The sequence below is a fragment of the Lacerta agilis genome, chromosome 6, assembly GCF_009819535.1.
Source record: "Lacerta agilis isolate rLacAgi1 chromosome 6, rLacAgi1.pri, whole genome shotgun sequence".
Taxonomy (NCBI): Eukaryota; Metazoa; Chordata; class Lepidosauria; order Squamata; family Lacertidae; genus Lacerta; species Lacerta agilis.
The window spans coordinates 58032587-58051692 of NC_046317.1; the positions used below are offsets into that span (position 1 = coordinate 58032587).

Consider the following 19106-nt stretch of genomic DNA (forward strand, 5'->3'; position numbering starts at 1 on the left):
TAATTAAACAAATGCCCAACATATTATAGAAACTTTAGTTTAAAAAACCTTCTATTTCAGTAAGGTTGATGGTGATTTTAGTGAAGTTTTATGGCTCTTTTCCTTGGTTTTTTTTTTTTTTAAATTGCTGTTTTCATGGTTTTATCTTTTGTCAGTGGATGATCACTGGATCAGGGAAAGCAGTGTATGAAGGACTAGATTTGTATTTCGGACAAAGGAAAAAGGAACCGCTGCACATTTTATTTATCTCTACAGTTGTGCTTCTATGCTGAATTAAAAAACCAAAAGAACCCACATAGAAACAATTCACCTTTTTTAAAATGCTGAAATTTGTGTGTTTTCAGGGTAGTGATGATTTGGGACAGGACAGAGGAGGGAAATACCCTGCTAGCTTGCAAAAAAAAAAAACCTGCCACAAAACATGTCACATAGTGTGCAATGCTTAAGAATGTTAGCTTATTATATATGCAGAGAAACAGTGGGGAAAATCTATATTGTACTGTAAAACGATAGAGGATTAATCCCTCTAGGTAACAGAATCCCTCATAAATAGCAAATGGGGGAGATATCCATAGTATTATACTTTATCACACTTTCTGTCAAAATACCCCCCGCAGGGAGTCTTTCACATGATGATATCACCAGTAGAGTCTTACTCGAGGAAGATGATTTTTAACCAGACAGCAGAAAACCATCAATATATTTCTTAGTGAGATGAGTATGTAAGTAGACACCTTATAGTTATATCTAGTCAGTTATTCCTCTTCCTTATGGAGTGTAGCTACTTTATTTTTATGTGTCTATATACCACAGTACATACTACACCTTTTTATTGTTAATAATACAAGACTGACTTATATTGACATAGCACTTCCTATTCTGCAGAAACTTTATAGATTTAAAGGACCGAAATCAGTTAGCCCATAATGTGCTGCTACCCCAAGGGCAGTAAGTGGCAGCTGTTTAAGCAAACAGGCTACACAGAGCAGTCTCTGGGAAGGAACTTCAAAGTGTCATCCTATGGAGTTGGAAAAGCAATTGATGCCATAAACATACCCTATGTACCCTTGGTGGGGTGTGGGGTGGGAAATTAGCATAAAATATAAAAAGGTGCCATCATGCAAGCAGAGATAGATTATAAAGTATTCACCTGCACCAAAATACTAGGGGTGCACTGCCCTCTGTTGCAATTCTGCAGCCTATCCCCTCCTCAAATGCCTGATGAGCTTGCACAGGTAATTCTAATTCCTTAAGGATCTGGTTGCAGTTTGCCTGTTGGAAAGATAAATACTGTGCAGTCTTCTGATGGTTGCTAAGGCAATTTAAGTCTCTGAAAAAAATGTAGGCAATCCTATGCTGAATAATAGGGCTAAATGTTTGAGGTCATATATGGAGTTCTTATGTATCCTTGGCCTGCACCTCATATGTTTGCATTAGTGTAGCTACGTGATCACTAATTCCAGCACAGATAAGGCCTTGTCCTTTTGCCCCGAAACATTTCAAAGGAATACAACTTCATAGTGATTGCAGTTTCATTCATCTCCCATCAAACATATAAGAAGTCAACCCAGTAAGGCCAAATCACTGTATCTGAGCATTACTGAAAGTGCTAGATAAACTAGTTCCAGTGATTTAAATCAGAAAAATCCTCCCTCCTATTCCCCCCCCCCCAAAAAAATCTGAAGCACAGAGCCCTTTTTTGAAAACAGATGACGCAAGTAGCTGGCATGCCCCATTAAGCTCAGCTGTGGGTCTTTCTGCCTTGGTAAATTTGGCTTTGTGGCTGATCCTACAAGGCACTCACCTGGAAGGGAGAGGGTCTGCTTATTATCTCTTCTGATTCCTTGATGCTCCAAATCAGTGACCCCTAACCTGTCACTCTGCATTTGACCTAGATGCTTTACACATGGCAGGGTCAAAGCCATTACAATTGATCTCAGCCAAGTCCCCACACTTAATCTTTTCATTGCACTGCAGTGGGTTCGGCATTTTCTTTATCAATAGCTGCATCACCTTCATCTTCTTTCTCAGGCTGACAAAGCTTTTGATGCAGGGGTTAAGGTGCCTGTTCCCTACTGGGGCCAAAACTGAAGGATCAATGAGCATAGAAGGCAAGGGGAAATGTGCAATTGCCAACTTTTGCATTTATCTTAATCACTTGTTTATTCTGAAAATCTGAGCTCCCCAAATTCTGGAAACGCCCATCTTCATTTAAAAAAAAATTAGCCTTTGTTTTGGCAGAAGCCAGCTTGGAAGCCTGCTTAAATTTTGAGGCAGTTGGGTGGGGGGTGGGGGAAGGGAGGAAAGCAAAGCTTAAGATTCTTTTTTTTGCCACCCCCATCTGCTTTACAGTGGCAGTCTTCCAGAAATTATGAAATGGTAGCCACCTTTCACCTCTCCCAAATGCCCTTGGGAATAATGCTACATTTTATTTTGGTGATGTGTGTATATGAGAGAGAGAGTTCATGCAGATCTTACCAGTGGCAGCAGCACACCACATGACACCAATGGCTGGTGAGCATCAGTCCCCCACCCTCCTAAATGCCTCTGGGAATGACACTTAATAGTAAGTAAAGGACCCCTGGATGGTTAATTCCAATCAAAGGTGACTATGGGGTGTGATGCTTATCTCACTTTTCAGGCCGAGGGAGCCGGCATTTGACCACAGACAGCTTTCCAGCCAGCATAACTAAATTGCTTCTGGTGCAATGGTACACTGTGACTAGTGCCAGAGTGCACGGAAATGACATTTACCTTCCTGCTGCAGCAGTACCTATTTATCTACTTGCACTGGCATGCTTTCGAACTGCTAAGTTGGCAGGAGCTGGGGCAGAGCAACGGGAGCTCACCCCATCACAGGGATTCGAACCGCCGACCTTCCGAACAGCAAGCCCAAGAGGCTCAGTGGTTTAGACCACAGTGCCACCCTGGCTGGTGAGCATCATTCCCCACCCTCCTCTGGGAATGACACTTAATAAGAACAGAGGAAGAGTCTGTTGGATCAGAACAAAGCCCCATGTAGACCAGCATCCTGTGTTATCATAATGGCCAACCAGCCATCTATAAGAAGTTCACAAGCAGAAAGCACTCTCCCCATATAATTCTCAGCAACTGGTATACAGATGCTAGTAGCCACTTAGAAGTAACTTGATTGTCTGCTCAGTCTGCTGTCCAGTTGCTAACTGCTGACAGCCAACTTCAAGAGTCTGCACTCCTTTCTTGTAGTTTTCTTTAAACTGGACATCAAGAGGGTGTCTTCAAAGAGGGCTGTCCTCTGTAAAGCAAGACACATGGCTACCCTAAAACCAGTGGCCTTTCCCTATTACTGATTATATGTCTAATTTAACAGTCTAACCCTAATATCTGAAGTCCCATTGAACTTAATTACCCCTAAGTAAATACGTTCGGTTGGTTTTTTTATCACCTGTTCTTCACAAAAGCAACATGTCAGAGAAAGATAATCTTCAAAAGTGTGGTCAGTTGGCCCCTACAACTATGTGCTAAGGCTAAGGGGAAAGGATGTTATTTCAGTGAGAAATGCTGTAAAGAACAAACCTGTCATTCGAGACACAGTTTCAGAACCACTTGGATTTTTGTGTCATCTTTCACACCCTGGATGTTTCTGCTTGAGTGTGTGAAGGCTGCACAGGTTCTACACAGGTAAACAGTCTGGGGCTTGTGTATACTCCTGGGGCTGTATCCTGACATGCTGTTGAAATGATCTATGGTATGCCCTTGCTTATACATCCCCAACTCCCCTCACTCTGTCAAGCGCATGACTTTGAGGACTATCCATTCCAGTCTTATAATTCAACTGTTGTGGTACAAGAAAACAGGAAAAGCAGCAACATATCCTTTAGAAGATCTGTATCATTACAACACTTTCCATTTTAATACTTCTCCCTCTCTCTGTCCCTCACAGATATAGTGCCCCAAAAGCAGAGCCATGAGATTTTCTGTAAGCAAGCCATCAGTTGGGTCTAGATAACCACTCTATGGCCAATGTACTGTCACCTGAATGGGAGGTTTTGAGAAGACATCAATCAAAACTGTGATTAATCAGATGGTACAAACTTACTCTGACACGGCACTAGGGAATGAGCTCACCATATCCTACAAATAGTGTTAATTATTTACATTCCTGGACTTTTTCAATTATCTCTCAAACAGCGAGGGATTGCATTCTGTTCTTCAGGGATATTGATTGCCCAGAGAAGAGAAGAAGAGCATTTAGCTCAGTGCACCATTTATTTCTGCAAGGGTTTATTGACATAGGAACATTATAGGAGATTCAAGGCTTGATCAGACCCTCCGTCATCCTAGCTTAGTATCATGCCTCGTATTAAGTCTCTTGTGCTGGTAAAATCACATGTCATGGACTCTATGTGACAGCTAGACTTGGAGTATTCTGCTCATATAAGGAACTCTTCCCCAATCCATTTTTTATTTTTTATGTTTACTAATTTTGGGGGGGGGTAAATAAAACACAAATATAATTCCTAATTTAGACCTCCATGGAGCTTGAAAATTTCAAGTGGTCAGACTGGACAACCTCAAGCCAAAGTTCTGCCTAACTGATCCTTAACTACATCCTTCATCATAAAGCCCCACAGCATTCTCACCTAGTTAAAACACAAAGATAAGCCTGTGTTAAGAAAGCCAAAACCCATCTCAGAGTGCAGAGATATAGCACAAGACAGGTAGCACATGCAGAAGATGGGAAAAGGAGATCCAAAAGTGTGGACGTTTCACACTGTGATGTTACAGAGCTCTCCTGGGTGTATGCTGTTCTATTCAGTTTGATGGATCAATATAGACCTTCATTTGACAGAAGTGCAAGGCAATATGATCAGTAATGTAATGAAATGATCAATAACCACATGTCCCTGAACCAGATCTGTACAGTTTTGGAAACAATGTATGAATGCTTCCCCAGTGGTTCAGGATCAAAGTTGACTTGGGTTATACCCATTCAAGTTTAGAGCACCATATTTGTTTGGCTTCAAAGAGCTCACAACTCACAATGGAAGCTATGGTAACAAAGGTTCCTTTCACAAAGGGACACTTATGAGTCCCCCTTTATACACACAAGCACGCTTGCGCAATTTATGAATGCTCAAAAGTTAACATTTCATACTTTCAGAAATGCCACCACAATCATTCTCTAGTGTAAAGAGGTCATGCCCTGAGAAGCATTGTCTTTATGCTGTTTTGCTTGAGGCAAAAATAGCAATCAGTAATTGATAATGCACATTTTAAAGACTGTATCTATTCAGAGGAGCATGAAAATACATTCCCGCCAGATCATTGTAATTACATAGTCACATATTCAGGTAACAGCATTCTAAGCAAAAATAGTTGTTTCTCCTGTTATACCCACTTAACCATATCCACAACTTTTTTATAAATCCCTTCCTACCTGGAAGAGGCAGGAGGAAAGAGATTCTTGCCATCATCATGACACATTGGTTAGTTTTGTGGTTTCAATTTTTGATTTTAGTATCATTTGTACTTGTTTTAATTATGATATTTTTGTAACCTATCCTAGGACCATTCAGTGAAGGGCAGGTGATAAGGAAGATTAATTAATTAAATAGATTGCTCAATCAATCAAGCTCTAACTGCACAATCCTTTGCATGCTTGCTATGTTCAATAGGACTCGCTTCCTAGTGCGTTTAGGACTGTAGCTTATAGGTCCTTTCCTAGCCATCTAAACCCTATGAAAAATATCAGTGTGTTGATATTAAAACAAGGACCTGCAGGGTTAATCACAATGAATGCAATTCACACCAAAGAGCTCAATGTGCTGCTCTTGACAAGATGAAAAAGCGCCACTGAATCTGTTTCTTAAAACTACTCATTCTATCCTTAGAGAAGCACAGCTACTGGCCCTATGTGAAAATAGTGACAAATTTATCATTGGGTGTGGAACAGAGGTCAGGGAAGGAGCGGGCAACTAACTAACCTGACCATAAGTCAGCTGTGTAGTCCATCTTCAGTTTCAGATGTCCCTGATGGAGACAGGCAATATAGTACACATTTAAATTAATTCATTACAGATTTTTTAAATTAAAAAAATGTAACTCCAGTCCACCTTACATTGCCTGCTATCTTTGTTCCCAAGAGTGACTATAATAGACTTGGGTTTTGTTATATAATTAAATGCTAATACATGTAGCCTTTGCATAGCACCATTTCTGTATTTGCTTCTGTTAATTAGGATGTGAACCTAAGAATCTCCCAATAGCATTTTAAACATGCTTCCAGGCTTCTTCTTTTTAAACATTGGTTTGGATAACAAAATCTCAGGTCTCCTAGCATCTTCTACTGCATCCACTTTCTTTAATATGCAAGAAGTATGTACACTTCTCCCTGTTTCTTAGATGTGTGTCTATATTGCTCACTCCACAAGAGCTCCATCCCACCCTTTGGACCAAGTACTGGCACAGATGGATTTTTGACATGGCATTACGCCATACCCATTATCCACGTGCAACCCCCCCACCCCAAATATTGGGAATATATTGCTCGTAATATAATAGAAACACCACTACTGCTACTACTTCTACTTATCACCAATAATCTTCAGGGAAAGGGCTATAGCATGCATAATGTCTCAGGTTCAATCCCTGGCATCTCCAAGTTGGGGACAGGGAGAACCCTGTCTGAACTCCTGTAGAGTTGTTGCTAGACTGTGTATACCAGCCTTTGCCTACATGGTACTCTCCAGATGTGTTGGACTACAACTCACATCAGGACTGGCTGGGGCTAATGGGTGCTGTGGTCCAAAACATATGGAAAGCAGATGTATACAACACTGAGCCAGATAATCTGACTCAGCATAATGTAACTTCCTGAGTTCCCATACAGTGCTTCATCATGCCCTGGGCTGCATTCAAGTGGTAGAGCTAGTCATGCTTATATATGAGGTTTATAGACCACTTTTGACATCATGTTCCCACCAAAGCAGTTTACAACAACAATCTGAACAACTTAAAACCACACTACGGGGTTGAAACAATCCATAGCACTTCAAAGAAACCACCACACCTACTGAAAATAAAAATATAAAAGACAAATGGCAGAGGAGGGAAAAAATCAACCAAAAGCGTGAGCAAAAATATATAATTTTAAATGGTGGCAATGGTTTGTCTTGGGTTGCTGCTTATTGAATTCAGGGCAAATGCAGCAGCATCAAGAGAATGATGGATTCAATGTATGGGCACAGGTACTTGCAGGAGAATGTGTTTCATCAGACACAGGTCCTGAGCCATATACAGCTTGGCATGTTAGCAGAAGTACCTTGAACTGGAGGTGAAGTCAAACCACTGCATGAGCAGCACTGAAGTGACTTCTCTGGGGTGCAAGCCTAGCCGGTGTGTATGGAGGTCCTGGGCTGCCCAGAGAACAAGACCCCACTCTTGGCCTCAGTGATATGGTCCAAAGGAAAGGAAAGCAATATGGCATCAGCTTGGCTGCAGGAGTTGCTGAAGGAGGCATATAAGACACCATCCAATTGTCTCTGCATTTTCTATTGCCTGTAACTTCCAGACCAACCTCAAAGGGAGTACAGTGGTACCTCTGGTTACGTATTTAATTCGTTCCAGAGGTCCGTTCTTAACCTGAAACTGTTCTTAACCAGAAGCACCACTTTAGCTAATGGGGCCTCCCGCTGCCGCTGCGCCGCAAGAGCACAATTTCTGTTCTTAAACTGAAGCGTTACTTCTGGGTTAGCGGAGTATGTAACCTGAAGCGTATGTAACCTGAGGTACCACTGTACTCATAGAGCACACTGAAATAGTTCAGTCTTGAGGGTCATATTTCACCAGTCTCCAGGAGCACACCATCTTTTGGATCCCCCACCTAAGGAAGTAGGTCAGCTGCCCAGTCCAAACCTCATTAGGAAGTAGTCATAGATGTCTCCACACAGAGTCATTACTCCAAACACCCACACATAAATAATGTATTACATAAAGCAATTCTGCAATCTAATGCGGAATTAGGCATATGTAAGTCCACCAATTCAGCACCTAATTCTGTATACAATCAGGCCCTGATAACTGTGACACTTAACTAAGTATCTCCCAAAGAAAATGATAAATTACCTGTTAGTTTCACAAAGCACCTATTTTTAAAAAATGTGTCTCCAAAACATTTAGGATACCCAGTTTAGAAAAGCTAAACTGTCTATTTTACTGTCTTTGCCATGCTGAAGTGTATACATATATAATTTAATATAATATGCCAAGCATGGATTCTCGTTCACATTTCTTACCAGAAACGTATGGATTGCTTTTCATTTTGAACACCTGGGAGCTAATTAAATTCCACACATGAACCTTGGCTTCTCACTACTAGACCAGATGATTGGCCCATTAGGATTGGTATATTTTTAGGCAGATTGTAAAAGAAAATAAATAATAATTGGCATCCCATCTTTGGTAGTTTGAAGAAAATGAATAAATCACTATGCAAACTGCACAATTCACATAGAATATGAATAATCAGTGAATGAGCTGCACCATGCCACCAAGGGAGGGTCTTTTCCTGCTCAGTGCAATCAGCACTGAATTACATTGTATATTACGGAGTCCCTTGTCTACCCTCCTCATCTTAATCTATTTATTTTGGACATTCCTCAACAGAATCCTTGGGGGCTAGATGTATTACAATGAAGAAATCAAAACGTAGGCTTGCTGCTCTCCAAAGCACTAAATTATTTTTTCACCTAGATTAAAGCAATAGAGAATAGGGGTTGAATGGCCATGTTTGTCACTTAACACAAACTGGCATCAAAACTACCCAAATGACATTTTCCAGCCAAGAGCAGCTCAAGAATACCTCATCCCACTCCTAAGGATTATGGACCAGTCCTATGAGCAACCTCAACAGCATTTTGGTGACAGTATCAGGTGCAAGCAATGAGCCCAAATTATATATCGTTGTTGTTGTTGTTGTTGTTCAGTCGTTCAGTCGTGTCCGACTCTTCGTGACCCCATGGACCAGAGCACGCCAGGCACGCCTATCCTTCACTGCCTCTCGCAGTTTGGCCAAACTCATGTTAGTAATTATATATCACCCTCTCATAAAACATCAGGGTAAGATCTGTCTATCTATCTATCTATCTATCTATCTATCTATCTATCTATCTATCCATCTATCCATCCATCCATCCACATGCAGGAACCATTGCTGAACTCTGTAATAATAAAGGATAGAATATTAGAATAATGCCACGGTGCAGGAGATGGACAGCTCAGGATGGACAGAGCAGCTCAAGAATACCTCATCCCACTCCTAAGGATTATGGACCAGTCCTATGAGCAACCTCAACAGCATTTTGGTGACAGTATCAGGTGCAAGCAATGAGCCCAAATTATATATCACCCTCTCATAAAACATCAGGGTAAGATCTGTCTATCTATCTATCTATCTATCTATCTATCTATCTATCTATCTATCTATCTATCCATCTATCTATCTATCCATCTATCCATCTATCCATCCATCCATCCACATGCAGGAACCATTGCTGAACTCTGTAATAATAAAGGATAGAATATTAGAATAATGCCACGGTGCAGGAGATGGACAGCTCAGGATGGACAGAGCAGCTGGAAACTGCCACAAAGTTGGTCATTCACACTGTAGCAGCTGAAACCCAATCAAGTTAAAAATCCAAGAGCTATTATATTATTCCTATAATACATCATATTGCATATAAACCGGGAGGTACATGTGACATGCCAGCACACTTTCCATAATTATATGGATCTTTTCTAAAAGGATCTTGCTAACAAAAGCACTGTAGCAAGTGACGATAATAATAGTGGGACAAAGTTTTATAGCCACAGCCATGCACGAGTCATACCTGGATATACTAAACCATTCCATAATTGTCAGTATGCCCTACATCTGATCCTCATATACACATGCATCTTACCCCTTCATGAAACATAAATTATTGTACAGGGATTATTTACTTGCAGGACCAATCTTGGGAAGAACAACTGGAACTTCTGAAGCAGCTCTGATTACCTACTACTGGTACTTTACATCTCTTTTCTCCCCCCCCCCTTTACTACTCCAACAAATGCAAAAATAAAAAAATAAAACAGACTGAAGAGAATGAAAACAAAATGTGGACAGAGAATGGGAAATTATAAGCAGACATTTATGACCTCACCAGCATTTTCGTCTGCTTAGCTTTTAATTTTGAGCAAGCAACATTCAGAATATTTTCCACAAAATGCAGCAAGAGTACAATTTGGGGTAGATCACTATAGTACTATGTAAATAAGCAATGACCCGTACACTAAAACAGAAGAAGGATCTGTAAACTCTGTGCAACTGCTGTAGCTTTCTGAGTTTATTTATAGACCAATGAGTTAAGGATGCCTTGGGCTACAGCTGCACCTTCATGACACATCCTCCCACTACACATATGGTCAATTTTCAGTATTATGAGCAATAAGAGAACCCCAGTAATTATTGCATTGGCTAAACTGCAGCAGCTTCCTAGTCAACTAAAAAGGAGCAACAATTACAGCACATATATTGTACATGTAAGGGAGATAGTTATGTGATTCTGTTTACAAAGAGAGAAAATAAGTCACCAGAAGCACAGCTGTGCTGGCAGTCTATGTCTGTGTTCAAAATAGGAAAGAATAGTTGTGCAGATGTGGGTGATGGGGCAGCCAGGGTAGGACCATCAATTTAAAAGGAAAATAATCAAGCACAATACAAAAAGCCGTTAAGTCGGGGAAGGCAAAGCCATCCATCCTGGTTAAATTAACATGTTACCCATTCCTAAAATAACTCATTGCTTATTTTTTTAAAAACAATTTACACAGTTTAAAATTAGATGGAATGTTTGTGGATTGTAATTCTCCTCGCTGCTGAGCCTTAACAAAAGCAAGAAGAAAAGAGAGAACTTGTCTGAAAAAAGAACACTCTGGTTGAATATCCATCTGCCTCAGGCTGCAGCACAGCTGGGGAACAGCTGGGAAGGCAAAACCACAACATCTACATATCCCCCAGTCACATGAGAATGGCAAGACATGAAGCAGAGTTCTGTGGTTGTCAACTTGGGCACCGAACCCTGGAATTTATTGCCACAGATGCAACCAAGTCAAATAAATTTCAGCAAGGGACTGCTGATGCACTTTGGGGAGGGATTTGCTTTGCATGCAGAATATTCCAGCATCTTCTGGTAGGTTTGGGAACATTTCCTGACTGAAACACTGGAGAACCACTTCCAGTTAATGCAGACAGTATGGAGGTATATGGACCAATGATCTGATTCAGTACAAAGTTTCTTCCTTTGTTCCTATTCACTTGATTGAGAATTACAGTATCTTGAACCATAATAGACCATGCCATCAAATTTTGGACAAAAATGCTTCATGTGTGAGATCAATTAATATTTATTACTTCTACTATTACTTTTCCTTTATGAATTTCCAGAGGGGTAGCCATGTTAGTCTCTTGCAGCAAGAACAACAAAGAGTCTTGTTGCAGCTTTAAGACTAGGAACTATGAAATAAACTTTCATAGACCTTTGGACTCTATTGATGGCTGTTTCTTCTGATTGGGTTCCTGCCTCACTTACAAGTGTTATTACAATCATTTCCTCAATGCTAAGTAAATTAACACCAATCTGCTACTGTTAAAGGTGTGCTCATTTAACATACTGTACTCTAATTAAGCCACTGTGGTGTAGTGTTTATCTTGAACAGGGGGCATGATGCTCACTGGGTGACCTTGGGCCAGTCACTGCCTCTTATCCTAAGAACAGGGTTGTTGTGAGGAAGAAATGGAGGGGAGAACCATATGTTCTACTTTGAGCTCCATAGTGTAAAGGTGGGACTGTGATATAAATGTACCGGTAATTATTACTGTAATTATCACTGGCTGTAATTTTTCTTTTAGGTAAAGGTAAAGGTTAAGGGACTCCTGACCATTAGGTCCAGTCGCGGACGACTTGGGTTGCAGCGCTCATCTCACTTTATTGGCTTCCGGGTCAGTGAGAGCTGTTCGGCAGTGGAATTTGCTACCAAGGAGTGTGGCGGAGTCTCCTTCTTTGGAGGTCTTTAAGCAGAGGCTTGACAGCCATCTGTCAGGAATGCTTTGATGGTGTTTCCTGCTTGGCAGGGGGTTGGACTGGATGGCCCTTGTGGTCTCTTCCAACTCTATGATTCTATGATTCTATGTGGCCAGCATGACTAAGCCACTTCTGGCAAACCAGAGCAGTGCACGGAAACACCGTTTACCTTCCTGCCAGAGCGGTACCAATTTATCTACTTGCACTCTGATGTGCTTTCAAACTAATGGGTTGGCAGGAGAATTTTTTTTTTTTAAATCTCCCACCATACTGTACATTTTTCTCCTTTATATAGATGCAAAAAAACCAAACAAAAATCAGTTCATCTAGCTGATAAAAAAGGCTTGTGTCCATAAAAGCAAATGCTTTTGAATGTTTGATCTCATCAAACATGTGCTATAGAACTGTTGTTGGAAAGAGAACTTGGAGTTGTGAAAGATAGCTAAATGGAAATGGGCAATATTGTGAGGAAAAGCTATTGCAGAAGCCACCTGCTTAGGTACTTCAAGATGGAGTAATGAATTCAAAATGGAATCTGGAAGACTTGGGCCAATATTCTTTGTGATCCACACTTTAACAGATCCTCATGCAGACAACCAGCAACTATTCTCATTTTAACTATGCAAGTCTGAGAGGGAGAGGAGTAACTTACCTAAAGAAAGGTGGAACTTCAACCCAGATCTTCCTGGTCTATGCTGAACTATCCACTACACCATATTAGTAGTTCAGAGAATACGGGAAATTTTTTAGGCAGAATGGAGCAAGTTATACCATATCTTTCTTCAAAAGCATTGTGCTGTCGCTGTCACAGATTGTCCTCTAAGCCTATCTATGCTACAATCTTATATTGCCTTTATATCACTTTTGCTGCCATAGCTTTCCCCAAATACTCAATGGTGAGGTGTTGAGAATTTTATGCGAATAGGTTTCTAGCCCCTTCCACATGCCACAGAACAGTCCACACAATTCCCTAGAAAGAGGAAACAACCATGAAGCCAATTCAAATCTGTAGTTACAGGCAGGTAGCCGTGTTGGTCTGCCATAGTCAAAACAAAATAAAAAACTAAAAAATTCCTTCCAGTAGCACATTAGAGACATACTAAGTTTGTTCTTGGTATGAGCTTTCGTGTGTCTGATTTGAAGAGGGATGCATTCAGTCACTTAGAGTCAACATCCCAGGGACTACACTTCATGCTGTTCCCTGTCCACCCACACAATTGATAATGGGAACCAGGGAACCAAATAAGAAGGAGAGAAGAAGAGTTTGGATTTGATATCCCACTTTATCTATACCCAAAGGAGTCTCAAAGCGGCTAACATTCTCCTTTCCCTTCCTCCCCCACAACAAACACTCTGTGAGGTGAGCGGGGCTGAGAGACTTCAGAGAAGTGTGACTAGCCCAAGGTCACCCAGCAGCTGCATGTGGGGGAGTGGAGACACGAATCTGGTTCACCAGATTACGAGTCTACCGCTCTTAACTACTACACCACACTGTAAATACAGCTGGACACATTGTTAGAACTCTTGAATCTATGTAGTGGAAAGATGATTCCGATAACATTTTTTAAAAATATTTTTAAAACTGTGCAAATGTAAGGATGGAAATAGATTCCAAAATGCAACCGATTTGTTTCCGTCTTCAGACATTTGTACCTCTGGGGCACCAGTAGTTATAGATTTCTGTCAAGGTCAATTTACTCAGACATCACCTTGCCTCAACTCACATGCCCCTTAGAAATAGCAAAAAGGACTGCAGTGCCCAAAGGTTGGGCAAGGACAGATCAGAGTGCAGGCTGTCCAGAGGAGGAGGAGCGTGTGACTTACACAGGGTAATTTATTTGGAAAGTTTACAAGCAGCACCAGACAAGAAGGCTCCAGTGACAACAGACACAAATCTCTCAGCTGAGATGGAACGGAGCCTCAGCATTCTCTTGAAATGGCAGCTGCTTAGTTACCGAATCTGTGATTTCATATCAAGAGTTCGGATGCAGTCACATTTCTGTCAAATGTTGGTCTCTGCTAACTCCCAGGCATCCATGGATGGGTTCCAAAAATGGCTTGAATGCAGCAGTGTGATTTACAGTGGTTTATTTAGATGGTGGTAATTAATTCCAGTGGGATACATTTGCTGCTATTTGCATTGCACCAGCAATCATAATCACCCAGTCGGACTTTACCATGCAGCCACATTTCTGCTGAGGTGGAAGCCCCGTGGCCCATGAGTAATCTGGATTCCATCATTTTTAAAGGTACAAGAACCCTCTCCTGTATTGCACCCTGTCATCCTGTCGGCATACATGTTATGAAACACCTTGTGCTCTCTGTGGGTTTAATAGCAGTTCATAGAGTTTATTAGTAAGGACAGGGTTTGAAATGTTACTGTTGTCGAAATGGTTGGGAACAGTGACCATAGTGCTATCCAGTACTATATATATGTAAATGGACAATCGTCAAGAAAATCGAACATAGTCACATTTGATTTCAAAAGAGCAAATTTCCCCAAAATGAGGGCCATGGTAAAATGATGAGTCAATTCTCTCCAAAAAATAATAATAATAATAATAATGCTTGGGAGTTGTTTAAACCCACTATATTAGAAGCTCAGCTGGAATGTATACAGGAGATCAGGAAAGGGCGATTAGGGCTCATGGAAAGTAAGGGTATCAATGGCTATTAGCCATAATGGCTATTTTCTACACCCACTGATGGTAGTATGCCTCAGAATGCCGGTTGCTAGGAATTGCTGGTTGACAGAGTGCTGTTGTGCTCATATCCTGCTTGCAGATTTCCCTCAGGCATTTGGTTAAGGACTGTAAGAACAGAGTGCTAGACTAGATGGGCCTTTGACCTGATCCAGGAAGGCTTGCTGTATGTCCCTTTGTTCTTAAACATGAGGGCATTGTCAATTCTTAGGGAAGCCAGCTCCATATGTCTAAATTGCATCTCCAACGTTAGATATAAATTCAGTACATATCAGCAAAGAGTATACAGAAAATAAGAAAGTACTTGGGAACGATCATAACATAATGATGCAAGTCATTCTCCTAACACATTACCCACCACTTGCCCTTTCTAATGCTTACAGGGACACCGGATTTGGTTCTCCTTTGAACATTGGTTGGGAGGCAGTACTGAGATATTTTTAGCCCAAGTGGTTAATCAAGCCTAGACTTGCTCATGGATTTTTACTGCCTCTCTTCTTTGTTATTTGATTGGGTTGGAGTCAGGAACTCCTCTCTGGGGCCCAAGGAGTAATAAGTCACATTACTTGCATTCCTTGTACAGTCTGCTCCTTAGTTAGATGTGCCAAAAAAGCCTGGCATCAATTATCATAAGACACCTGTTGTCTGCACTGAGGGGTGGGTGGGAAAGAAGTAGAATAAAATGCTGGCATCTATGGGTTGCTATAATTTCTCACCTGTGAGGAGGGCATGCCTTTTATAAAGGGGGAAGCCTCCATAACTCACTGATTTACGAAGGTTTCTTTCTTTCTTTCTTTCTTTCTTTCTTTCTTTCTTTCTTTCTTTCTTGGGCTTTATTTGTGGCAGTTTTTAATTTTTCACCCTAAACAGAGTCAGTATGCTATTTTGGGTGCATTAACCCCCCAAATGCTGGCAGTTTCCAGTCTGCCAGTCACATAAGTGCTGGAGGGAACATGGAGATGGATTATTAGATAGACTTGCTGCACGTCAGCAGTCTGCAAAGGGAAGATAGGGATGGATTGCAGTCTGAGAAAGAGGGAAAACTGATAAAGCAAAGAAGCAAGAGACTTGGGAAGAAACAGTCTGCAGAGAAGGAGGTAGGAGTCCAGTAATTTGGGCACAACAAGCACCCAGGTTCAGCCCATGCGTAACATCACAGATCCTTTGTATGTGACCTTGATCCGTCCAGGCCTTTCTTAACCTGGTGGTGCCTTCCAGAAGTTTTGGACTGCTACTCCCATCAGCCACAGCTATCATACCCAATGGTCAGGGATGATGGGAGTTATAGCTCACAACATCTGGAGGGCACTAGGTTGGGGAATATTGAACTTCTGACCTAAGGATGTCAGAAGTTTCCCCATAGGGTTCATATTCTATTTCTTCATGCAAGATTAGCTTTTTTGGGGGGGTGGAACTGGGCTGCAGCAAACACAATGGAAATGGGTACTCCCACTGCTGTACAGAATAACTTGAATTCATATTTGAAACTTCATATTTGAAACTTACTTCCCTCTCCTTTTCCTGCTTGTTGTGGTCTGCCCACAAGAGGAAAAATGCTAGTGAATCATGGAAAGACTGGTAAGCACCCACAGGAGGTCCCCCTCCCAGACATACCAAAGCCTCTTGGGAATACAGTGCAGCACTCATCAGTGATTCACCTTTTCCTCTTCTACCTCCTCACGAACCTCCCCCCTCCCCCCTTCTTCCATACAGCTGCCATTCTTTTCCTAGCTTCCCCCATTCTGATGGGTGCTGACAGGTAAATTGTTCTCTCAGACAGCACCACCAGATTGCCAGAGGCTGATTGTCAAATGATTTTCCTTCTCCTAATAACATGGAGGTTCTCTCTTTCTCCCCCTCTCCCTCCTCTCTCCTCCCCCCCCCTATTCTATTTTCCATATCTCTCTCCCTGCCCTCCAAAATTCCACTTACAGCTCTGTCTTGCTTCTTGCCAAATTCAGGAAAGGAACTTTAATGAAAGTTGAAGTGTCTTGGAGCAATTATTAGTATCCTGAGAGATGTGGCAATGAGGTGGGCAGATTAGTTTAGAAAACAGCAGAGAGCAGCCAATGTGTTTCAATGTTTATTCTAATCTGAAAGAAGTTCAAGATGGATGATAAAACCTCCGTCACCCACAACACACAGCATTCACTGAAGACGTAGGCTCTTAGAAGACACAATGCAAGACTAAAATCAATGTCATTATGCATCTGTAGGTCGTCTTTCAATTTAAAAGAAAGAAAGAATGCAAGGTGACTTACAAACTTCTAAAACCAACAAGCAATAACATGACAAATAGGAACACTAAACCATTCAAACTCAACAGCACAGCATCTGCTTTGCATGCAGAACATCCAATCCATGGCATCTCCAGGTAGGACTGGTAGAGAATGGAACCCTGGAAAGCTTCTGTCAGTTAAGGTAGACAATACTGAAGTGGATGGACCAGTGACCTGATTTTGTATAAGGAAACTTCCTATTTTCCAACAAAAGAAACAAGAAACAGAACAAAACACCATACTAGGGAAAAATATTTTTGCTCATCATCTGCTTAAAGTTTGGTTCGCTTTAAAATGCAGGCCAAATGAATTTCTCCTCTACCTCCGCTTGGGATTAAAACACACTGTGAATTTGCCTCCATCTGATATTTGAACTAATCTCGGATTAGTGAAGGTGGGTTACCAGTGGTAACAATAAAATCTATGGTAGCTGTTTTTACCTGTATATACTATCTAGGGAATTCCCACCCACTAGGGTGACCGGATGCCAGATAAATATAAGCAGCAGGCTTAAAATTAAGACTAATAAAGATATTTGCCATGTGCTGAAAGGACAGCTAGGTAGGTACGGTAGGTGCCAAGTGGTCCTCTGGAGACAGCATTCCATAATTGGGGCACCATTACTGAAAAGGCCCTCTTTTCCCCTTGCTTCAGACATAACAGCAGGCATATACAAAGAAAGGTGGTCCTACAAGTATTCCAGTCCTAAGTTGTAAGCCTTAAAGGTAAAAAACAACAACCCCAGTCACTTTAAATTGGACCTGAAAGGGGACTGAGAGACAGCAATTGGCATAGCACTAGTGTAATATGATCATAATGTCCTGTCTAAGTTAGTAATCTACAACACAATTCTAACCATGTACACTCAGAAGTAAGTCCTATTGGATTTGATGCGGCTTACACCCAGGTAAGTGATGTTAAGACTGCAGTCCCGGTCACCACATTCTGAATTAACTGCACTTTCCAGATAATCATCAAAGGAAGAGCTATGTAGACTGTATTAAAGTAGTATAACTTGGAGGTTAACACTGCATCGATCAACAAGACTTTTGTTCTGGTTTAACTGAAGGCAATTTACATAACCATATTTTCTGGTTTCTCATGCAGTAATTCCAACTGTAATACAGTAGACAAATTATGTAAAATGAGTTAGCACGCCAGTCTTCATGAATAAAGTCTTTGTTTCATGCAAAGAAAGTGCCTGTTGTGGTTGAGAAAAAACTGGCATCTGATAATGTCTTGATGTAAGATGGTTGTTTGACTTTGCCAGTATTTGTTTCCTGACTATTAATGGAACGTTATTGATTCTTTTTCCTCCTACCCTCAAACTGGATCCCCAAACCTTTAAATCCCCATCCAGAAGACAGCATAGCAGTCTTGCGTACAACTATAGCAAATATCAGAATCCCAGCATGAGCCTTTTGTGTGAAGCCACTTTTGCAATGTGTTATTTCTCATCCAAATGAAATGAAACTCTGCCCTGCCAAGTTCGGTATAGATTATTAGAATTAGGAGCCCTGATCACAGAAGAATTAGGGGAAACAAGCAGCACAATTTTCTGACTGTGTGAAGTTCCAGAGCTGCCTAGAGCATTTAATATGAGATCTGGAGAAGCAAAAGCCTACAAAATGCACACCTGCTGTTTTTCTGTTTCTAGGTCAATGTTCTTCTTACGGAATCAGTGCTTCTTGAGCAACCTTAAGCCCATTGCCATCTGGACCTTACTTCCAAATACCCCTCAAAAGACTCGCTGTCCTCTTTCTCTCTTTGGACAAGTCAAATAGAGACAGAGAAAAGTGGAAATGGGAGAACACGGTGCCCACATATGTAGACTAAATTATAGGCATGGGAGCTGCCAATTCCAGCCACTGTGTTACTCAGTTCTGATCATGTTGTTTTATTGCAGAAGTGTGGCACAAGCGAGATGTCTACTTTAGAAATGTGTTGCTGTCCAAAAGCCTTAAAGTTGTGGTTTTCTATGCCTGCAGGGAGGAAAGGGGCCCTACCACAGACATGACAGG

At 41.3% G+C, this 19106-nt stretch overlaps 1 protein-coding gene across 3 annotated transcripts in view; it reads right to left on the reverse strand.

Moving 5' to 3' along the window:
• PLXNA2 (plexin A2) overlaps positions 1-19106 on the reverse strand; it is a 440886-nt gene that overhangs the window by 314750 nt on the left and 107030 nt on the right. The gene's annotated exons all lie outside the window — the stretch shown is intronic.